Source organism: Lissotriton helveticus, chromosome 7 (assembly GCF_964261635.1).
Source record: "Lissotriton helveticus chromosome 7, aLisHel1.1, whole genome shotgun sequence".
NCBI lineage: Eukaryota > Metazoa > Chordata > Amphibia > Caudata > Salamandridae > Lissotriton > Lissotriton helveticus.
In genome coordinates this window covers 1,478,564,800-1,478,589,194 of record NC_136068.1, presented here as the reverse complement: position 1 = coordinate 1,478,589,194, position 24,395 = coordinate 1,478,564,800, and the positions used below count along the sequence as shown (strand labels likewise).

The 24,395-nt window shown below is 43.2% G+C and overlaps 1 long non-coding RNA gene across 2 annotated transcripts; it reads right to left on the bottom strand.

The window, feature by feature from the left end:
- Positions 1-18,819: 18,819 nt before the first annotated feature.
- On the bottom strand, positions 18,820-20,308 carry LOC144767486 (uncharacterized). 2 transcript variants are annotated; one of them, XR_013598229.1, is made up of 5 exons: positions 20,242-20,308; positions 20,013-20,136; positions 19,775-19,907; positions 19,482-19,547; positions 18,820-19,270 (listed from the first exon to the last, which is right to left on the bottom strand). It is a non-coding gene; the product is annotated as an uncharacterized LOC144767486 (long non-coding RNA). The 2 variants fall into 2 exon arrangements; XR_013598228.1 differs by lacking the exon at positions 19,482-19,547.
- Positions 20,309-24,395: the final 4,087 nt, after the last annotated feature.

The following is a 24,395-nucleotide window of genomic DNA, read 5'->3' as shown; positions in this document are numbered from 1 at the left end:
GTCTAGTTTTCAGAAATGTATAGGTTTGCTAGGTTTCCCTAGGTGCTGGCTGAGCTACGGCGTAAAAACAAAAGGTAGTCTTTTTGTCCGAATCGTGCTAAATTTCACTGGGAAATTGAGGTGCGACCATGCTGCGTTTTGCGCTGTTTCATGTCGCAGCCACTATGCCTACCCACGCAAGTGAGGTACCATTTTTTTCGGGAGACCTGGGGGCACGCTGGGTGGGTGGAAATTTGTTGATCCACGCAGATTCCAGAACTTTCCACCACAGAAATGTGAGGAAAATGTGTTTTTTTGGTCAAAATATTTTGTTTGAAAGGGATTCTGGGTAACAAAACCTGGGGGTAGGCAGACGAGTCACCCCATCCTGAATTGCCCTGGTTGTCTAGTTTTCAAAAATGTATAGGGTTGCTAGGTTTCCCTAGGTGCTGGCAGAGCTACGGCGCAAAAACAAAAGGTAGTCTTTTTGTCCGAATCGTGCTAAATTTCACTGGGAAATTGAGATGCGACCATGCTGCGTTTTGCGCGGCTTCAGGTACCGTTTTTATCGGGACACTTGGGGTAATTCAGATTTGTAAATCAACTGTTATTACCAATTGAGCTTTCTTGCATTTCTCCCTTTGAATGAAAGATATTGTGTAGAAAAAAAAACTTTATGAAAAATGACCAATAATTCTCATGCTAGTATGAGTATTCCCAACTTTGAAAATGTGCAATTATATACTGTTTCTGAACTCTATAATTTGTACCCAATTCATACATACATAGGTGTCTTTCATACAGATTATTCCATGTGTACATTTTCCAAGACAAAGTGCACTATACCCAGTAAATAAAAAAATACCATTGCAAGTTGCTGCTCAGTTTTTGGATCTGGGTTCGTCGGGTTCTTGGTGAAACTACAAGTCCCATATATCCCCACAACCAGGAAGGTCTAACGGATGTAACGGTATATTGCTTTCCAAGAGCTGTCAAAATTAGAGAAAGTTATAGGTGAAAACGTTGAGACAAAAGGCCGTTGTTTTCAACAAATTTTCAAATATTCCAATATCTAACTGTTAGTTTCTATAACGAAACCTTCATGGATTTAGACAAATGACCCCTTTCTGAATTCAGAATTTTGTCTATTTTTCGGAAATGTAAAGCTTTCCAGGATCCATTATTGCTTTCAAACTCATTTCTACCATTAACTGGAAGGAGGTGGAAAGCTCTAAAAATAGCAAAAATAGGCTATGTCCCAGAAAAATGCCAAAACTGAGTGAAAAATTTCGGTTCTCTGACAAAACACTGTCATTCCCTAAAAGCTGAGAAAATGGAGAATTCAGCCCCACAAACCCTTTTTTGATACCATATTCAGGGAAAAAGCCAGAGGCTTTCATTTGCAGCCCGTTTTTCCCATTTTTCTGAAAAAAACAAAAAAAACACTATATTTTGGTTAATTTCTGGGACCCCTCCAAGGGAATCCACAAACCCTGGGCGCCTTTAGAATCCCCATGATGTTGGAAGAAAAGGACGCAAATTTGGCGCGGATCCCTTATGTGGTCAAAAAGTTACAAGGGCCTAAGCGCGCACTACCCCAAAACACCAAAAAAAGCCTTAGCACAGGAGGGGGAAAAGGCCTAGCAGCGAAGGGGTTAATGACCTCGAGAGATTTTCCCAATATTTTTGGTCCCATTCGGTCCTTGCATCTACCAGGAGCTTCTTATAAGATCTTCTCCTTGCCTGTATTTCATCCCTATCCTTACCGCTCTTAATAGCAGATAGGAGTTTGGTCTTGGATTCCCGACAAGTAGCATTGTACCAGGTGGACCTGGCTAGGGGTCCCGTTTTTTTTCCTGATTTGAAGAAAAGGTCCATCTCTAGGGTACCAATTAGCTCACCATGGACCCGAGCGAGCTTTTCCCTGTTGTCTGGCCCTGGTACTTCTTTCCCAATCTGGAAGGCCTTCTCCAGATGCGGGATGATCCTAGCGTATAGTTTAGGTAGACCATCTCCCCTGGTAGCTAATTTCTCCCACCTAACTTTCCTCCGGTTATTTTCTAGTAAAAGCCCTGACCCATCCTTATCTATACGTAACATAGTGGGTTCATCCCCTGGTGAGATGTAGATAAGTTCAATGGCATTATGGTCACTGTCCCTTCTCTCAGTGATTTTCAAATCGACTACTTGTGGCCACATAGATAGTTTGACCAAGATATAATCTATTCTCGATTCCCTACCATTTTTATTATATGTGCAAATGCTAGGTATATCTGATTTGCAACGGCCATTGCAGGCCCTTAATCCTTGGTTACGGGTGAGGGCTGTAATCTGCAAGGTCAGGGGAGTCCATGCTCTCGCAGGGGGTGACACAGTCGCCGGGATACGCCAGCGTATGTCTTCCTCCAGCGAGAAGCCATCAAGTAGACCTACTAGCGGTTCATACTGTGCATTTAGGTCACCTCCCACCAGACAAGGCAGTTCCCCGGGAATGCCATCTAGAAACACAGAAAGTTGCTCTATGGTGTTTGATTCCTTGGACATTGGTACCGGCCTGGAATAAATGTTTACAACCACTAATTTCGCTAAATTTGGCCATTCCATCAAAACGGCCAAGATGTCATCTGAGTCTGTCTCTAGGGATTTCGCCTGGCAGCCTAAATCTGTTGCTATCCATGTTACAAGACCTCCCGATGGTCTTCCCCTTCCACCCCATTTAGCAGGTTTGGAAAAAGATGCAAAACCCTGGAGCAATATTTCCTCTCGTGCCCAGGTCTCCTGGAAAAGTATAATGTTTTTGGATCTAATGAATGATTCCCAGTCAGGAGAATCAATCTTATTGGCCAATCCTGCTACGTTCCACGACACCAGGGTTAAGGGGCATGGTTTTGAAAGGAGTGGGCCCGTAATGGTGCTGTTATTAACTTCCTGGCACCCATGAGTAGCCACCTGGTGCGCCGAGGGACGTCTTATTTTATTTTGGATCACATTAGGAACCTCTAATAAGGGCTCCAGTGCTTGGTTTGGTTCCAAAGGATTTCGTGTCCCTATAGGCAAAGTAGCTAATAGAAGTGGGCTATTCCTCATCCCTTCCTGTAATGTCTGCTTGTCCCTCATATTGTCCATGTGTCAATCCACCATTTCCAGAGTACTATATCTATTGTATACCGGGAGATGTACTGGATAGTGCATTCTATGGGGCCCTTGGATACCTCTTACGGGTCCTCCACCACGACCCCTCCTCCTTGTACTAATTTCCCAACCTTCATCCTGCTCAAACTGCGTAAAATGGTCAGCAGATTTTCCTCTAAAGTTGGGGGGGCCACTTCTCTCCCTTCGGCCATTTCCCCAATCATCTAGCAAGTCTTGGTGATGTCCCCATCTTTGGTCCTCCACGTTATATGGGCTTGGTGGATAAAAGAAAGAGAGGGGGAGAGGTTGAATGATGCTGTCTTGGTCATCAGAGTCCCAGTCACAGATGTAGGCAACAGTGCCCTGTTCTCTAAATGTGACCAATACACAGTCTCCCTTTACTGATTTTCTGGAATATTCCACCCATGTAACCCGCCTAGCCATTGAAATGTCGCTAATTATTCCTCTCGGGAGTGGTCTATATGTGGATAGCCAACTAATAACTTTATTTCTGAGTGATGATGTTGATTCTATTGTTGTGGATTTTAATTCTGGAACCCCTGCCAAAACTAACGTGTAAGGGGCAGCCTCAGGAGGGAGGTTGACAAATTTTGATCTGCGGTTGTAGTTGGACTTATCTCCCACAAGTGTTTGATCACCCTTGGGTTTGGACTGGGTAGGAGCTGTATCTTTAGGTGTGTTGGTAGTAGTTGGTGTAGCGGTTTGCAATTTGGGCATAGCTGGTAATGCCTTATTGGCGTTTGGTTTGGGCGGAGGTAGAGGACTAGGGGCTACTAGATTATTAACGTCAGTGGAGGATACAATGTTCTTTGCGACTAGGGTTTCATGATCTTTTTTTGGTTTGGGGTCATGTACTACTATGGGTGTATTAGAGTCAAGTTTCCTTGAGTCAGCTAGTTGGACAGTAGATCTTTCAATATTAACTAGCCTGGCCTCTATCTTGATCAATCTTGCTTCAAGAGGGCTCAGTAGTGATCTAAGTAGTACACCAATGTCCTCCAATGTAATATCATCACTGGAGTTATTAGCTGGAGTGGTAGTTGTGGGCATTACTGGTGCCATTATGATGTGGGTTGTGGGGGTAGTTGTTGCGCCCTCATTTTGTAGATTATGTTCAGTGGGACCTTCCATCATCCCTTTTCCCCTCGGGGGTTTCGATTTTGAGGATTTTGTCTTATTATCTTTTTTGGTGGGGACTCCCCTCTTTTTTTGTATAGCGCCTTCCCTTTCCCCCCTGTCTCTGTCAGGGTTGGGGTCCTGGGGCTTAACTACCGTAATTTTTGGGTCAAGCGGTAAAGGTAATATTACCGGTGAGGTAGATGACAGATGGATGTTTGGCAGGGCCATTATACTAAAATCATCTATTTCACTGTGGACATCGATAGTTAAGTCCGTGTCAGTAATATTAGGGTTAGGTAGGTGGAGTATTACCTGATTAGTACTTTCTTTGGTTAAGGTTTCACTTCTCCCCTCGGGTGTTTTGGCTTGAGCTAAAGGCCCCATTGAAGAACGTCTAACCCAGTCTATTTCTTGGGAAATTCTTCTTTCCAGGACCGCAATTTCTTCAATTATCAGGGAACCGGCTTTAACAAAGTAATTGTCTATTGGGCCCTTCGCGGCTCCTGCCGCAGCTAATGTAGATTTACTTCTAGTTTCTCTGGTGCACATTGTTCTATGTGGGAGAGGGACCGGGGTTGATGAATCAAAGGGGGGGGGGGGGGGCGGCCGGGCTCTCACGTGCTCGAACGGCCTCAAACGGCCCGCTCTTTGCCCGGTCTTCGCCCCGTGCTTCGTCCCGCGCGCGTCCCGCGTCGCGGTAGTAGCTGAGCCACTTAAGTACGAGTAGGCTGGGGGCGTGGCCGCCGGGGGAAGAGGCACCAGCTGTGTAAAGCTATACATATATATAACATGGGGATACAACAGTAGCAGTGTTCACTGACATTTTGAGTTGTCTTTGTTAAAAAGTCTTTCTTAAATCATGGTATCATTTTGGACAGTAAGCTTCCAAGTTTCCAACACCTTATCCTCTTGTTTGTATGTTTTACATAAACTCAACCTATCCTTCCATTTTTCTGAAGCTTAGAGGAATATCAAATCCTTTGAAAGTATTATGGCTTGTGCATAAATGTTTTTTTTGGTTCTGCCCTGAATTTTCTTAAACTCAAGCTGAGTAAATATCTTTCCCATCGTAACCTTCAGCCTGCTTCTAACAATTACCCCCTTTCTGCCTAAGCCTCTCGCTGTCCCCTTTTGCCTGAACCTTCCCCATCCCATCCCCTTTCTGCCTCAACCTCACTGTCCCCATTCTGCCTCAACCTCTTGATGTCCCTATGGTGCCTGAACTTTTCGTTGACCCCTTTCTGTCTGAACTTCATGCTGTCCCCTTTCTACCTGAAACTCTCACTGCCCCTTTTATTCCTGAACCTCTCACTTCCCCCTTTCTGCCCCAACCACTGCGAATCCCCTTTCTACCTGGACATCTGACTACACATTTTCTGCCTGAACCACTCATTGTCCAATTTCTGCTTAAACCAATTTCTGTCCTCTTTCTGCTTACACCTCTTTCTGTCCTCTTTGTGCCTGATCCTCTCACTGTCCTCTTCCTGTCTGAGCCTCCTGTTGTCTCTTTACAAATCACTGGCTGTATCCTTTGTGGGCCTCCCTACTTTTACTGCCTCACCTCGCCGTCATTGTCATCTTTTCTTTTTTTTGTCCTCGTATCACCCCAGCTGCTGCAATGCCAGATGACACAGTGGAACCGACCTTGCACCCGCTGCACAGACAGGATCCCAGGCAAACCAACCTCGGCTTAAAATCCTTTTTTTTGGGTGCAATGGGGCAATCATAGGAATGCTCAGTTCTCTGAATCAACTAACAGCAGAAGGAACACACACCTGCCGGAAGACAACGCTATTTGGAGAAACACGCTGTCCCCTCCAAAGTTATAGAACAGAAAGATTTTGAGAACTGAGGCGGTGTTGTACACCTAAAAGAAAATCGAAAAGATATTTCAAAACCACTATGTGAATGGCCGCGGAAGTGGCCTCCACCTGACATAAAAAAGCGCTTGAGTGGGACAGATGAGATCGGCTCCAAAGTTATAGAACAGAAACATTTCGAGAGCTGAGGCGCCGTTGTACACCTAAAAGAAAATCGAAAAGATATTTTAAAACCACTATGTGAATGGCCGCGGAAGTGGCCTCCGCCTGACATAAAAAAGCGCTTGAGTGGGACACATGAGATCGGCTGACCTAATCAAAAAGCTAATGGTCCTGATGAGAACCCCATGAATTTTCGGTTGGGTTCGAAACGCGTCGACCACACATTTTTTCCCAACAAATGCTACGAAAAGGGAGTTAGCCCTGGTTCTGTTCAAGCATAGAATTTTTTTCAAGAATCAAAGAGAGTACATTGTTATGCTTGTAGTACAGTGGGTTCATTCAGAATAGTGCGCTGTTTGGTCTGAATGTAAGGCTTAGAAACCCATTTCTCAACACGTGCTAAAGTTGTTTGTCTTATGGTTACATTGAAATTTGTTTATGTGTTTTTTTGGCTTTTGTCAAAAAGTTTGTCATTCATTGTTTTATGTTATATGTTGTGTTTTGGTCGTGTACATTTTGATGTCTTGATGTTGAATTTTGGGTTTAATATGTGAAAAATAGTGGGTGTGGATTGTAAATTTGATATTTGTAAATTGTTGAAACCTTTTTGATACATTAATTGAAAAAATAATCATTTAAAATGTTAAAATAAAAAATAAAAGAAGAACATTAAATGAATCTTTGTGTCACAATGAGTTGTTCCATATGTGCCACCTCCATAAGTAATGGACTAGAGAGATATCAGTATTGGCTTTCTGGTGGTGTTTATCAGTTCTCTGAATCAGACACACCACTCCACCTTAGAAAGTCTGTCCAGATTTTATCTGCTCTACCTGGGGTACAGCCCAAGTCCATTCTGCAAGTCCAGCGCACAGCTTTAAGCCAGTCCACCGGGAGGGGAGCTCAGCATCTAGCCAATGCTTGCAGATCTCTATTCTCGCAAGAAGTGCCAAATAGAAACACAAGTCCCTCTGCATCCTGTCCAAAAGGCTAAGTGACTCTGTATCAACTTCCACCAGCACTAGAACGGGGCTCATCTCAACCCTGAGTTCCAGGATATCCACTATCATTTTGCTCACATTGTTCCATAATCCACTAAAAGTGCATGTGGCAAACATGTGCTCTTCATTTGATTCAGGGTGACCGCATCTTTTACATTTTGGAATCGGGGAATGCATGAGCCTAGCTAATCTCTGCTCTGAGGTGTCAAGCATATTCTATTAATAGTATGAAAAGGATTCTTTTTTAGATTGGCTGGCTTGAAAATAGAACATAATAATTTCAAAGAGATTTACCATAAATGTGGAAGTTGGACTCTGGAATTACTCCCTTTGAAGTCCCATGCAGTGCCTCCAAATGTCCATCATCGGCTTCCAATAGCTTTCGATACAATCTGTCAAGAGATCCCGCCAACTAGTTATCCCGGCCTCCCTCGAAGGTAGACTCAGCCTATACAACAAACATTCTGGGATGCCTGGGGAATCCAAAACTGGGGAGAAATCAGAGTAATTTAAAAAAAATTCCTAACCCTGAAAAGAGGTGAAGTGCAGCTTTTAAAACTTTCAGGCAGACTTTCTTAAAAACATTGAGAGTCCCAAATTTCTATAAAAAGCCTGTGGGTCCCTGCCCTGCCACCATTTCTGGTAGCATCCAACCCCATGTTAAACTATCTGGTGTTTTCCAGGAAGCATCCTACAGTTAGTAAGTAATTGCTTTATTTTTTGATTAATAAAAATTATTACAAACAGAGATAAAACACAGTATATAAACAAAGAACAAATTTAAAATGAAAATTTCTTAGCAGCATTAATAGCAGACAACAATAAATAAGATGCATTTGTGCAAATTTGCTAGAAGGCAATTTCCAAACCCTATCATAACATTTTAATAAAACGCTTTGTCTTCAGTCTTAAAATCAGTAAATCCTGTAACAGTTACAATATAGAATTTGGGCATGGCTTATTAAAAATATTTAAAACAAGTTTTTCATTTTCATCACCATTTTGCATGAACAACGTATTAACGGACTAACAATTAGAGTCGGTTTTGGCTAATAGTTTTTTTTTCAGCTATAAAGATGAACTTTACAAATTGGGAGATCAGACGTAGTGTTGACCCAGTAAGACAAGTAATGATGGCATGTCGACATGTTCTCACCCCCAGTTCGTTAAAAATAGGTCTTAAAAGAGTCTTCCGCTCTTCTAACAAATGGGGGCATGTAGTCACAATGTGTATTAAAGTTTCATCATGGGAACCACATAACCTACAATGGTTAGGGGACCAATTTTTTTCCCATTTGGGTATTCCGTCCTTAGTGGTGTATATCCCAAACCGCAGTAACATAAATTTTTCCCATAAAAATGATTTTAGGTGGGTCAACAAATATAATTGGGGTTCTAATTTAATGAATGAGTTAGTAATTTACCAAGAATGGTACTTTATTCTAAGCTCATCTTTATCTAAGGTAATTGATAATAGGTTGGCTGATCTATTTAATGTTTGTTTATAAACAGGTTTGCTCCTCCCCTCTTCTTCAAATGTTTGACAATTAAAATTGTTTAATCTCTCGTTTAAAAAGGAACTCCAGCTACAAGCATGCTTATACCTTGTTATCTCCTGCCAACATTGGTTGGCAAGAATATTTTGTTCTGAGCTATATTATGAGTATAGCATTATTAAAAAGGCAGATTGTCGTACCAGAGATTTCCTTTTCAGACCAAATTCTAATCTAAAATTAGCATGTCCTATATGCTTCAGAATCCTAAAAACTGATTAAAAAACTTTTATTAGCAGGTCATCAAGAATTTTCGCGTCTTTACCACGAAAAATCATTGAACCATAAGTCAAAGATGGAATCAACTTTGCATTAATGACCTTCAGTAGATGCTCATGGTTTGGACTTGACAACTTATCCCTCAACTTTCTAAAAGCAAAAGACAATGCTGTTGCCTTTGCTTTGAGATTAGTAAAGTGCTGTTTAAATGACATATTATCATCAAATGTTATTCCTAAATATTTATAACTTTTACTGTTACAATAAGTAACTCATTAATGTTCCATTCTTTCTTATCTGCTTTTTTAATACCTATAATCATTATTTTTGTCTTTTTGGTATTCATTTTCAAACTATTAAGGGTAATATAATGATTAAAAGAATTGATTAATCTTCTTAGTCCTATAATGGAATGACTTAATAATATGGTGTAATCTGCATATTGCAAATATTTAATCTCGTTAACAAAAAGTAAGGGTGAGTGAGCATTAACTTCTTAGGGAGATTGGCCATAAATAAATTAAAAAGACATGGAGCAAGTACACAGCCTTGTTTCAGACCAGTCTTAGTTTCAAGACAGCGGGTAGTACTTCTGCCACCTCCGATTTTGATCTGAACCCATGTATTGGAATATACCAATTTCATCATATCCAGCAATTGTTTTGGGATATCCCAATCCAAAAGTTTAGCCCATTGCAAATTTCGAGGAACAGAATCGAAAGCGGCTTTAAGGTCGACAAAACAAATAAATAACTTTTGCTTTCTATATTTTGCCCTATCGCCTAGTAAAGAAAGTAAAATCAAGTTATTGCTAGTTGATTCTCCTCTTTTAAAACCAGTTTGGAAAGCTGGAATTAAATTGTTTCTTGAGGCTCAGTCTTCCAGATCTTCAAGGAGGCAACTCGCCAAATTGTTCGCCTCCACGTCAGTCAATGCAATAAGTCGATAATTTTCAGGATTGTCTTGAGGGCCACTTTAATATATTGGCTGGATTATGCTTCCTTCCCATGAGTCAGGAACTGGTCTAGATTTAATGACATCTTTAAATAAAATGGTTAGAACCTCAATCAATCAATCAATCAATCATAACACTTGTATAGCGCGCTACTCACCCGGAAGGGTCTCAAGGCGCTTGGGGGAACGGGGCCGTTACTGCTCGAACAGCCAGGTCTTGAGTTGTCTCCTGAAGGCGAGGTGGTCCTGGGTCATCCGAAGGTGGATGGGGAGGGAGTTCCATGTCTTGGCCGCCAGGTAGGAGAAGGATCTGCCTCCGGCGGTGGCTCTTCGGATGCGTGGTACGGCGGCGAGGGCGAGGCTGGCGGACCGTAGCTGGCGGGTGGGCGCGTGGAAGGTCAGGCGGTCGTTGAGGTACTTGGGGCCCAGGTCGTGGAGAGACTTGTGTGGGTGGGTGAGGAGCCTGAACGTGATCCTCTTGTTGACGGGGAGCCAGTGCAAGTTCCTCAGGTGGCCGGAGATGTGGCTGCGTCGAGGGATGTTCAGGATGAGTCGGGCGGAGGCGTTCTGGATGCGTTGTAGTCTTTTCTGTAGCTTGGCTGTGGTTCCGGCGTAGAGGGTGTTTCCGTAGTCCATCCGGCTGGTGACGAGGGCTTGGGTGACCGTCTTCCTGGTTTCGATCGGGATCCATCGGAAGATCTTGCGGAGCATGCGGAGGGTGTGAAAGCATGAGGAGTAGACGGCGTTGACTTGTCTGGTCATTGAGAGGGAGGAGTCCAGGATGAAGCCCAGGTTGCGTGCGTGGTCTGTTGGCTTGGGGGCGGTGCCCAGGGCTGGGGACCACCAGGAGTCGTCCCAGGCGGAGGGTGATGGTCCAAGGATGAGGACTTCCGTCTTGTCTGAGTTCAGTTTCAAGCGGCTGTTCTTCATCCACTCGGCGACGTTTTTCATCCCTTCGTGGAGGCTGGCTCTGGCGGTGTCGGGGTCTCTGGTGAGGGAGAGGATCAGCTGGGTGTCGTCGGCGTAGGAGATGATGTTGAGGTTGTGTTGGCGTGCGATGGCTGCGAGAGGTCTCATGTAGACGTTGAAGAGGGTGGGGCTGAGTGATGATCCTTGCGGGACGCCCTCAGATGACTTCGGTGGCCTCAGAACGAAACGGGGGGAGGCGGACTCTTTGTGTTCTTCCAGCGAGGAACGAGATGATCCACTTCAATGCTTTCTCTTGGATGCCGGTGTTGCTGAGGCGTTGGACTAGGGTGCGGTGGCAGACCGTGTCAAATGCGGCGGAGAGGTCCAGGAGGATGAGTGCCGCTGTTTCCCCGCTGTCGAGAAGGGCTCGGATGTCGTCGGTGGCTGCGATGAGGGCGGTCTCGGTGCTGTGGTTGGCTCTGAAGCCAGACTGCGAGGGGTCGAGGGATCCATTCGTCTCGAGGAAGGCGGCAAGCTGTCTGTTGGCGATCTTCTCAATGACTTTGGCAGGAAAAGGGAGGAGCGAGATGGGCCGGAAGTTTTTGAGGTCGGTGGGGTCCGCTGTGGGTTTCTTCAGCAGGGCGCTGAGTTCGGCATGCTTCCAGTTCTCCGGGAAGGTGGCGGTGTCGAAGGAGGTGTTGATGACGTCTCGGAGTTGGGGTGCGATGGTGGAGTCGGCCTTGTTGAAGACGTGGTGGGGGCAGGGGTCAGTCGGAGATCCGGAGTGGATGGTGTTCATCGTGCGGGCTGTGTCTTCGGTGGTCACTGTGGTCTAGTTGCAGGCCAATACTTAAGATTTGCTTTAAAAATTGGATTTGGAATCCCATTGGGTCCAGGCGCTCCGTTCGATTTGATCCTGCTCATTGCTTTTTTGACTTGCTCTACATGCCAAAACTCCGTTTCTTGAGGTTCCGTTTAGGCAAAGAGCAGGACATACACCTTAGGCCACAAGCTCTCAATATATGACTCTGAATGATCAATAACCTGGTCAGAACTGTATTTTCTGGCTTCATTGCTACTTGATGTATTTGTGTTCTGACAATGAATGTTAGAGGAGAGTTGGAAGGCTGAAGGTGCAGCATAAAGATTATGGATAAAAGATGCCCAACAGGATTCGTCTATATTCGCACTGTTCCCCCTATTACTGCCATTTTCCAGATTATTAATTATGCCCCAAAATAGTTTTGGATTTCGAGTTTTACATGAAAAATTTAATTTGGCCCATAAACCTTCGTAATAAGATTGTTTGGCTTTCCATAGCTCGGATTTAAATTGCTTCATGGAATTTTTTATTTTAAGGATATCCCAAGTTTTTTGCGCTCCATTTGGTTTACTAAAAACTACCCTTGTAGCTCTATTAAGCTCTCTTTTTAAGCGAAGCAACCAGTTATTATACCATCCTGATTTTTTTGTCCTCATAATTAAACCTTTGGATGATGTGGATGAGGGAAAGTGATCTAAAAGTGCAGCACCCAGATTGGGCCCGATATCAACCATCGATTTCCCTTCTTTTTTTTCCGCCAGAGCATTATTAATTAAAAGTTTGAGAAAGTCCAATATCCCCTTTTGATTTTTCGGATGCCATGCTAGCCTTTTAAGGCTGAAAGCTATTGGTGCGACTTGCAATAATCTCGCTTCTGGTATATAATCCAGTGGAAGTGCCAAGGAAGTAGATTGTGGGTTGTGATCGCTTTCTATCCTGGGTATTACTTGGTATTTATGAAGGATGTTTACCAACTCGGATGATATAATGGAGTAATCAATGACGGAGAAATTGCCAGATTTTTTATACGTGGGTGTTTAGCCATCATCCTCTAATAACACAAGATTAAATTTGTCTAACTGAGTTCTGCAGAGCTGTGTTAATGCCTTTGATGGTTTGTTAACGCAGTTTTGGTTAAGGAAATGAATATTAAAATCCCCTTAGATTATTATCGTTGCGTCTGGAAGATCGTAATACAACACTTTAACTATTTCCCATGAGATAGTAAATTGAGATATTTTCTCTGATTTTTTGGGACTTAAGTAGACATTTAGCAGTATCGTAGGGTGAATAAATACTAACTTAATACATATAAGCCAAGCCAGTTGGAAGTTGATTTCAAAATGTTTGACGTCCAGACTTAAAGAAATATAAGTGGATAGGCCTCCTTTAGCGCGACCAAAAACGGACTTACGCAAGGCAACATTCAAATACTCATGGTAGCCAATTAGAGGTTCCTTCTCCATCGTCCCTGTTTCCTGTAGCATTAAAACATCAAAATCTTTAAGGAAGCTTAGTGTGTCGGGATCTTCTATTAATGTTTTTAGACCATTTATGTTCCACGAACAAATATTAAAAGGTTTTAAAACGTTGTTATTATTCTTTGGGCTTCATTCATGCGTGTCGTTACTCCCTTTTGATAATATTTTGGGGAGCCAAGTCCAGTCATCAATAAGCGCTGTGCCTGTCCTTAACTCTTTACATGCACGAGTGCCTGATTTACAAGTCTTAATCTTGATCCCCGATGTCAGATCTAATTTAATCGACAACGCTGTGGCTCCTATCAGACTGCTCGAATGACCTTTTAGAATTGAGTTAATTACAGGATCCCCAAGAACAGAACTATTAGGTCTGGACGTCGGAATCAGCAAAGTGGGATATTGGTTTTCAATGATTCTCCATATTTTAATACCCCATTTTTCAAATTGGATTTTGTTTTCTAAGATGATACTAATTATGTCTGCTCGGTGCCATGTTGTTACAGTTATCTCTTTATTAATGTTGTTAGGATCTTGTTTGAATTCGACTGAATCTAAGTCGTTCAATGTTAAATCTTTGAGCTCAGGAATAGCATTCAAAAGTTTCAAAATATTCCCTCGATTCAAGATATCGTATGATCCTCTGGTGGTATACTGTGGGTATAATGCTAATTGCATTACTGGATCTAATGGTTCATCAGTGTTTAATTTCTCCTTTTTTGTATTGTCATTTTTCCCCAGTATCGGCTGCAAACCAGGAGTGACCCTTTTGCCAAACACTGAATCATCCACTTTGATTAGTTTGGGGGGTACTGTGTACTTGATGTTAATTGTGCTATTTTCCGGAAAGGCAACATTATTGGCAGAGTTCCTTGTGACCGCATGTTGCTCTCCACCGGGTTGTTCACTTCCTCTGTTAGTGTTGTCAGTTGGATGTTACAGTGATTTTGGAGCATATACTGTTGTGAGGCATTTCAGAAAGATGGTCATGTTGGAGTTTACTGGATACACTGCATATGCTGGCTGTCATTTTGCCACCACAGGATTCCGAGGATCTAAAGATTTGATACATTTCTTTCTCAGTGTGCTCTGTTGGCAAGATGTTGATTGGGGATTTTTTTTAATTTTTTGATTTATTGTGTGCTTTCCTCAGTCTTTTTCTAGCCCTGCTGTATTTGTTTTAGGATTTGAAGTGTGGATCGAGGTAGTTTGCTGAACAATAACTTAATCTGCTGAAGTTTGATCCATAGATAAATTTCCTTCGTTAAGATCCTGGGGTTTCAATGGCGTTTTTGATTTTGTGTTGTCATTTGTGGGTTGGTTGTCTCTTACTTCAACTTTCTTGTTAGTTGATGCTGTATTATATTGTTGATTTTTATTTTTATTAAGACTGTGGTTATATGAACACCACGGTTGAGGCTTGGAGACTGATGGGTAAGGCTTCCGGCAAGTTGCCGTTATATGCACCGAAACTCCCTCTGGCTAATCACCCAGCTCTATCGGTCACACAGGAACAGGTGGGGATGGATTTATTACGGCACGCAGGCATCGATACGCTGGGGGACCTATATGAGGATGGGGTTTTCCGAACACTAGACAGCCTACACTACATAAGTCACCCGACATTATTATTCAGCTTCACCTACTACAGATTGCAGAGAGCGGTAAAAGACCATTTTCTTGCGTTCCCGGAGGAACCTAAAATGCTAGATACACTGCAGTTACTACTGGCGGCCCCGGCAGCCACACACCTGGTATCCAGACTTTACACAAGCCTGCAGAGAGACGTTGGGGGAAATACTGAAAAGATGAGAAATAAATGGAACGCGCAACTAAATGGCGCGTTGTCTGAGAAAGATTGGGAGACAGCATGCTCTCTCACCAGTATGCTGACGCCCAACGGGAACCTCCGAATTATTCATTTTAAATACATACACCAGGTGTACTATACACCCGAGCGGCTACACAGATATGGGTTGCGTGAAGATTCGAACTGTGTGAGATGCAGGCAGGAACACGCAGATTTCCTACATCTAGCCTGGCACTGCCCCTTAGTTGGAGAGTTCTGGGAGAGGGTGGTGAGAGAGGTTGGGAAGATGCTTGGGGAGACACTCGACTGCACGATTCTGGTCTGCCTGTTGGGCTTGGTACCGCAGCTCAGAGCGCACAAGAGAACGTTTTGCGTAATTGCTCTGTTAATGGCTAAGAGGAGGGTGGCAATGCATTGGAATGTGAACCAGGGACCTAGAATGCAAGACTGGCTAACGGATTTAACGTACTGTCGAGATACGCTAGCTACTTACGGAGAGGAATTGCCATCTGGATCTCGCCCCACGGACTTCTGGGGATATCTGAAGGACTATCTGCAGGTGCAGTCATCTACAGGCGATGAATGATGCCAACGGTACTAACTGTGTTCTTATTGGCTACAAGGAATGAGTATGTTTTGTAAACGTTTGTATACGGAGTGGAGAATGCTGTGACACAGGGACTGTCGTTGAAGGGTTTCTTTGGTTTGGTTACTGTCCTTAAATTTCTGACTAAGGATAAGGTTTAAAAAAAGTAAAATGTAAGTGTAAACATATGCAATGTGGAACGAGATGCACTGTGTTAACATTGAAAAATGCCGACTGCTAAAGCGCCGCCGGTCCTGGGGAAGTCGGCTAAATGGCTGTGTAAACCTCACGGCACTCTGCACCTACTGTGATATTGAACGGCCGGCCCGCTGAGGTTGTAGGCAAACCACGTGTAACTTTACTGACTATAAGTGCAATAAACGACTTACACAATAAAAAAATAAATAAATAAATAAAAAAAGACTGTGGTTATATTTTGATGTTGAGGTTCTTCTTATAACTTTTTTTGTATGGGAGTTCCTAATTTCGTCTGGGGGGTCCCAAAGTTTAAGTTTTTATTTCCAAAACGGTGCCCTGGTTATGTTCAATTAGGGCTAATTCATTTTGTACAATTCTGTCTGACATCTTCTTTACCTCTTGCACCATGGGTCTCACGATGGTCGGTAGCTCTGAGATCTTATCGATTAGTTGCGCACAGGTACATGTTAACGATTGGTCTCCTTTAGCTGTTTGTACTTTGGTTACCTGGTTTGAAAGGTGAAGCAGTTTGGCATCGATTCCGGATACGTAGATGGCATGCGTATTTAGTAAGTCAACTTGAATGTTCAATTTATCCGAGTGAAAGTTAAGAGCGCTAGTAATATTGTCCATTGTGTTGAATAAGCTACCCCAAATTCCACAATCTGGGCTACTTTGTTTATTATCTGAGGCATAGGATGTGTCCTGAAAGTTTTTGTCATATTTGGCAAGTAGTGATAGATCCGCTGAACTAAGCGGATTAATCATAGAATCAGCGTGCACAGATTTAATGGGTTCTTCTGAGGTTGGCGCCTTCTCAACTAAGGCTTTGCCTGGAACCAAAGTTGACTTATTATCTCTTTTTAATGATACTACTTTCCAAAATTAAACTTGCCTGAGCTATATTGGATAACTTTTCACTGCCGTTTGGACTGAAAGATAACTCTGGCAAGGATTGACAGCCCTTCAAGATTTTTGATTTGGGTATAGTAAATGAGGACAGAAAGACATTGTCACTTGAGTTATGGTCTGAACCAGAACATATGTTAATAATGGAGTTAATGTCTCTTTGATTAAGACCTTGTGGTATTGGAATTAATGAATCTTCACGCCCATCAAATACTACAATAGGGGACGTAGAATCCTTAAAAGCTATGGGTGCGTGAACCTGAGCTTGGACCTGAAACAGACGAGTAGATTGAACAATGGCTGAAGGCGAACGGTTCCCAGTGTAGTTGTTTGCTAGTTGTGAATCACTAATGACTTTCTCTGATTCTGATTCTGGTAAAAAAAGGGCTTCCTCCAACCGTTGCCCTATGACTGGGCCTAAGCCATGCAAGACAACTGTATTAGTCTTTGATATCTCAGATGTTTGATCCCCATTGGCACAAACAGACACTGGCGATGCTCCATTCACGATCATCTTATTTAAAAAAAAAATCTGCTTAGGGTATCCTATAATCAAAGATTGTCGACTACTTGGCCTATTATGAATTCCTGAGAATTGAACATCTGCAGGAGAATATATGTTTGGAGAAAATACTATTGATTTGGGTTGGTCTCGCGGTGTGACTCCCTTGGGGCTGCTTTAACTAAACAGGAGATCGTCTGAACTCTCCTCATTCTTTCTCCGCCGTTTTAATTGGGGTTGAGGCAAGGTCCCAAGCTGACCTCATTATTGACAATCTTTGTTGTCAATTATTCTTTTTTCCTCTAGCTACTATTATTTTGTAACTAATTATGTTTTTAAGACTATTGCTGGTAGTTACTGGGTGTGGGGTATAAAGACAATGCCCGATGTTCAATTTGATGATGGCAGGGCATGGAGAACAGGGCACAAAGCACAATTCAGGGAGATTCATGCTCTCCTCTGTTCTCCTCTGTGTTCCCTCTTTATCAAACCTTCTCTTTATCACTACAGCAAGTGATCTTGCCGTGCCCTTCTCCTCCGACTGGCGCCGCTTGTCTCCACTTCTCCACTTGTTCCCTCGTTTGCTGTGTCGAATCCTCTAGTGCAGCAATCGCATAGCAATACCGACCTCTCTGTGGGTCGCCAATGGCCTCTGTCTATGGCCCAATCTCTCAAGGTTGGGATATGGGGCAACGATCACTGGTGGTTGAAATAGGAGGCAATAGGAATATATTTTCCCTTGGCTTTGTGGAGGTAGGAAGGTGGGGAGTGATCGGAAACAAGAATTGGAGCAGGGCACACTGGGGAGCCACAGCCGCATCCAACCTAGTTGGGCCGCTTCCACGGCACACCCGGGCACAACAATCTACAGCCTCTGATAGCAGAGGCCGTGCTCCAGACTTGCTCTCTACCCCACCCAGCTCAACCACGACCTGGTCGCTCTTTTCTACAAGTGGCCCGGCATCAGCTCACCTCCCATTTCACTTCCAGTTTCACCAGTGCCTCAGGAGTCCTGGTGCTAGACCGTGGCTCAGATCTGTTCTTGGAGTACTCGTAGGGTCCAGCACAGCCTGCGCTCTGTTCTACTTCTTAGTCAACTCCTGGCACGTTCCACCACTGCTTTCCTTGCCTTCAGCCTATGTGCCTCGGTTCCTCTGAAGATCTAGTACTAGTTCAAGTTGGCACTCAGTTCGGCAGCCTGTGCTCCTTAGTCTTTTCCCTACCCCCGGATGCGTCCCTCCCCAGCCACTACAGGGCCATGGGAAACTTCCTCCGGGGAGGGGAGAGGGACAGGCGGGCCGGCTCCGTGGCTCTGAGTCTCAACAGGCACGCTGACCGAGAAGCCGAAGGGTTGGGGTAGAATAGTAGCAGAAAACACTGGGATACAGCAAACAGCAAGTGACAGCGTAGCAAGGAGCAGGAGCGTCTTCCACCCCACGCGCCTACTCTCTTTCGCAGTTATTAAGTTGGAAAGCCATGTAGTAGAAGTTTAAATCTGGTAATGCCAGACCCCTTTTCTTCAACTCCTCCTCAATGTTTTCCAAAAGAGCCTAGCTCCTCCTGACAATACTGATGATACTTATTCAATTTTTATACTTGACATCCACACTAAGAAAACTAATTCAAAATGGGGTATTTGCTTATTATTCGCAACTTTATTCATCAAGATTCACAATTATTACAAAATGTCTTTAATTTAAAAAAAAAAAAAGAGAAGCACATAAGAAATTTGGGACACATAATAACTTCACACATTCTATCTCATCAATCATATCACAGACAGCAAAACATTCGACCTATTCATATCTCTAACATACATATCACATACTACCACTATAGTAAAAGTAAAAAGTGTACTGGATCTGCACAAATTATACAATCATTTGGTACAATTTAAAGAAAATACATTCCTATTTGTTAATGAATTTAGAATCATTCATTAGAGCTTAGTACAGTTAAAGGAAATGTACAAGGAGGGATACGGGGTAAGGAGATATTACTGCCCCCCGAATCCACAAGCAGACCAGTTGGACAATGGCCTACGCGTTTCGAATCCACTGTTACTCGTCAGGGATTCTCATCAGGGCCTCAGACACTGTAAATATAGAAGAGAAAAACATAACAGTGACTACTTGATAAAAATAGTGAGTGAGCAATTTTGCTAAAATTGTACATGAGCAGTCTACATATATAGGCATCCACCTAATGGACAGTCATTATTAAAGATTTTATAAAGGATTTTCAGAGACAGGGGGGACCTCTAGTGTTGCACGAGGGGACTGGTAGTTTTGCCAGTATATACTTACTACGCAATTGTCTTGTGGTGAAGTCTACGGGTGTCGTAGACTGAAGGCTTCTCTCTAGTGTAATACCTGGAAAAACCAAAAGAAACCTCTCTCAGTTTTCTGTACCAATCTATTTTGGCAGGAAGCCAACGAGGTTGTGGACAACCGGGTGCTTCTAAGAGGCGTAACATCAGTAAACTCAGACTACCTTTTAGACAGCATCTAGCTCTAAATCTAGTCTATCATACACTATGAGTTTCACTTGGCTACTAACTAAAACCCTACTTTGATAAAATCCAATAGGGGGCTGATACCTTAAGGATTGTAGGCAGCCGCCGAGAAGGTCACTTAAACGTGGGGAGGAAAAAAGGACGCTTCGTTGGTTCCTTCGTCTCCGATAGTTTTGCCGGGGGCAGCGTCAGCACATGTGGGTTCAGTCGACTCGTGCTAAAAAGTCGAATAAACCCAAAATTCAATATTTCCATCCTACCATGACTTAAAGGGCAGTCAAGTCTGATTTTTTTCAAAAATATCTGCGGGCTGGTGAGTTACCTTGGAATGAATCTCCAGCCTGAGTACTTTTAAATCTCTGGATGGACGGCCGGCGCTGGTTTGAATCGCAGGCACGTTGGCTAACACAGGGTGGCGTCAGCACTTCCCATAGCATAGAAGTGTGCTGAAAAGGAGTAAATACATCCTGTTACGAACGTACTCCACAAGATTATTAACCTAGGCACATAGCTAAGGTTTTAACTAAATAGGAGGGAGACGGACAATTTACCTCATGAACTCGATCTCGTACCGTCCCTCTGCAGTCTGTCGGCGTGTAGCGAAGCGCTAGTCTCTCACGCATGCGCATGTTTGACCCTGCGAATGCTACTTTTATGCCGGGCAATGCGCTGCTGTAGCCAATCGGTCGCTATGTAATGAAAAAAGCGGGCCGCGGTGTAGCGGTGCGCTAATCTCTCACGCAGGCGCTATTTAGACACCTGAAGTTGCTGCATTTATACAGGGCGATATACTGAGGTAACAAAAGGTTACTTCGCCGTTGTTTCTAAATAAAGAAACGGTGTGACAATTTTATAGTGTTGTCAGGGTGTGTATCCGGGTGCCCACCTGTAGAGCTTCGAGGGTGGCCATTGTGTGAATAGCTTCAAGGCGCGCAAGGGAAGACATTAGTGCGTATTGTAGTCAAAGTTAAAGGGTTTTCTGTAGTCAAAGTTTAAAAATTTCCGAAAGCTCGTTCAGACCTGACACAGCAGTATCAAATTTGACAATTAGCATTGCCTCCCTTTTCGACAATTTGAGGCTCAGATCACCACCTCGGGGGTCTCTTTCTATCCGTGATATGACAGTCCATTTGAATTCATTGGGACCATGATGCATCCCGGTCCAATGATTTACCAAAGGAGCGTTCTCCACGTTTCTTTTCAATCTGGACTTGTGTTGTGAAATGCGCTGTCGCACTTCCTGCTCAGTCTTTCCTATGTACAGGCAATCACACGGGCATATGATGCCGTACACTACAAGTTTCGATTTACAATTACTGAATGCCTCATGTTTCCATGAGACACCCTTGTGCTGGAAGACCGTACCTTGTATCGTGTTGTCGCAACAGAGACACGTGCCACATTTATGATGGCCAAGCACAGGTGCTAAACCCAACATTTGGCGAAGGGAAGGTTGGGCTTGGAGTGGCATTGCTGCTCTAACCACATGGTTTGCAATGCTGTTCTCTTTTTTAAAAGCAAAGAGCGGAGGCTCTTTAAGGCTTTCATCTAAATTCTTCACCAAGTGCCAATTCTGACCAATGATTCGTTTTAACTTATTGGCATTAGGGCAGAAGGTGGTTACGCAAACTTGGCGTTTTTGTTCTGTTTTCTGTTTTCGTTCCAGTAGTGTCTCACGGGGTGTCCATCTCGCTCTTTTCATACAATCTTTGACCAGTTTTTTGGGGTACCCTCTATCACATAGTTTAGAGACTAGTTTTTCAGCATGGTATGTGTAATCCCTCTCATATGTGCAGTTTCTGCGTACTCGCAAAAACTGCCCGTGCAGCAAGTTCTCCTTTAAACTTCTAGGGTGATTGCTCTGGAATAGAAGAGCCTTATTGCGATCTGTAGGTTTTACAAATAGAGTTGTCGCTAATTTGCCAGATTTTGAGAAAACCTCCACATCCAAGAATGGAATCTTTGTTTCGGAGTGGCTGAGGCTGAATTTTATATCAGGTGTTCTGTTGTTCAACCATAGATGAAACTTCGTTAGATTGTCAAGGCCACCCGTCCATATCATAAACACATCGTCTATGAAACAATACCATTTCCCAATAAACTGTCCAAAGGGATTGTTATTATGTATGTACGTATCTTCGTACATTGACATAAATAGCACCGCTAATTCTGGGGCAAACGGACATCCCATCGCCACCCCTTTTACTTGGAAGTAAAACTCGTTGTTGAAACAGAAATAGTTCTTTTTGAGCGCAAAGGATGCCAGGTCTATCAGAAACTGTGTGGGGACACGCATTGGTCTCGAGCGTGAATTTAGAAAAAAGGTGAGGACAGCCACCGCCTCATCCTGAGGGATCTGTGTGTATAAAGATGTCACGTCAAGAGTGACTAGCAAATCTGTCCCTTCGCAGAAGGTTATGTTCTCCAACTTGGTAATAAAGTCGGTAGTGTCCTGTAGGTATGAGACCACTTGGTTCATGAATTGTTTTAAAAAACAGTCCACGTATTTTGCTATGGGTTCCAAGAGAGAACCACATCCTGCCACGATGGGTCTCCCTGGCGGTCTACTCTGGTCTTTATGCACCTTAGGCAGTGCATAAAACATGGGGATTTTGGGGTGCTTGATCTGTAAATATTCCCCTTCTTTCTTGCCAACAAATCCTTGTTCAAGGCCCTCTTGGATGATGGCAAAGAGTTGATTTTGAAGGTCCTTAGTGGGATCCTTATCAATTTTCCGATAACAGGAGGGATCCTCTAATTGTCTTCGTATTTCATTTATGTAATCGTGACTGTCCCAAATTACAATTGATCCGCCCTTATCGGCTTGCTTTATCACCACAGACGAGTCATTTTTTAAGGTGGTTAGGGCAGACATCTCTTCTTTAGTGGTGTTAAATTTAATGAATGATCTTTCTTTTTCCATTTGTGAAATAGCCGACAAGACGCTTTTTTCAAAAATTATCAATTCCTTAGGAATCTTATTCCCAGGCGGGCAGAACGTCGACTTATTATAGCCGGCGCATGCCCGCGAGGTATTTATGTGTCTCCATTCATTTTTGGAGTTTGAGTATATCCAATAGCTCTTTGATAGTTGATGTGATCTAGTGCAGATCTACCGACAGCACCTAGATCCAAAATTTCCCTTCCTTTGTGTAAACTTTTTTGTCTTTTTATCATTCAATCATTTACCATTTTCTCCGTTCTGGTTTTTAAGTGATGGCAGACAAGGACACGTTTGCCTATAGTGAAGAGCACATCAGCAGTCTACTTAGGGATCCACCAGTGTTCGCCTCTGTATCCATCAGTGTGTCAGCCACATCCCATAACGAATCCGAAAAATTATTGCGTCTAAAAAAGAAGCAAATCAGAACCGATCTACATGGTCACTTCCTATTACAACATCTTAGGGAGGTAACTATTCCAGCTGGTCTACAGATCAAAAATATTCCGGTGATTTTCACCGAGGATCCAATTTTCAAAAAGGGTTTCTCCCTCATCGAAACCAAATGTAGTAGGGACCTTATGGTCCTGACCGTCGAGACAGCCGTTAGACTCTCTAAAATTGAACTCGAAGAAATAGCGAAACTAGAAGCTGAGATCAGCACTAATTCAACAATACCCGACGCGAAAGCTTTATTAGAAAAAGTTGAAAAGGAAATTCAGGAGTTTAAAGACTACACCGTGACCCAAAAATCTAACCAGTTTGAGAAGGATAAAAAGAATTTTTCATTAGAAAATACTTATCCATATTTACAATCCGATTTTTATACAAAATCGGAGTCTACACAATACCTAACAGGTAATCAGGGTAGGTCTAGGAAACAATTTATTTCTTTTGGAGACACCTCTTCATCCTCGGGTAACGACAGCGATACGAGTGGTAATACCAACCAAACTAATAGAAATAAAAACTGGAATCCCCATCAACAGCAGCGTGGACAGGCCCAAAACTCTTTTTTAGGAAGAGGCCAGACGAGACCGAGGGGTCGAGTCAGATATACAATCCCATGGGAAATGAAGACCCGCAGACAGCAGTACAAGAACTAAATAGGTCCCCCATTTTCAATCTCTCGCAACGAGTACTAACCAAAGCAGAAGAGAGTATACTAGCTAAGGGGTTATCCTTCGTCCCTTCAAAAAGAACAGATTTTGTTCGCATGAAAACAGAATTCGTTGAATTCTGTAGGAAATTAAGATTAACAATGTTCTTCCTGGAAAATCCGGCACCCCCTCGAATAGAGGTAACAGGCTTACGTAATAAGTCGACGTTCTGCCCGCCTGGGAATAAGATTCCTAAGGAATTGATAATTTTTGAAAAAAGCGTCTTGTCGGCTATTTCACAAATGGAAAAAGAAAGATCATTCATTAAATTTAACACCACTAAAGAAGAGATGTCTGCCCTAACCACCTTAAAAAATGACTCGTCTGTGGTGATAAAGCAAGCCGATAAGGGCGGATCAATTGTAATTTGGGACAGTCACGATTACATAAATGAAATACGAAGACAATTAGAGGATCCCTCCTGTTATCGGAAAATTGATAAGGATCCCACTAAGGACCTTCAAAATCAACTCTTTGCCATCATCCAAGAGGGCCTTGAACAAGGATTTGTTGGCAAGAAAGAAGGGGAATATTTACAGATCAAGCACCCCAAAATCCCCATGTTTTATGCACTGCCTAAGGTGCATAAAGACCAGAGTAGACC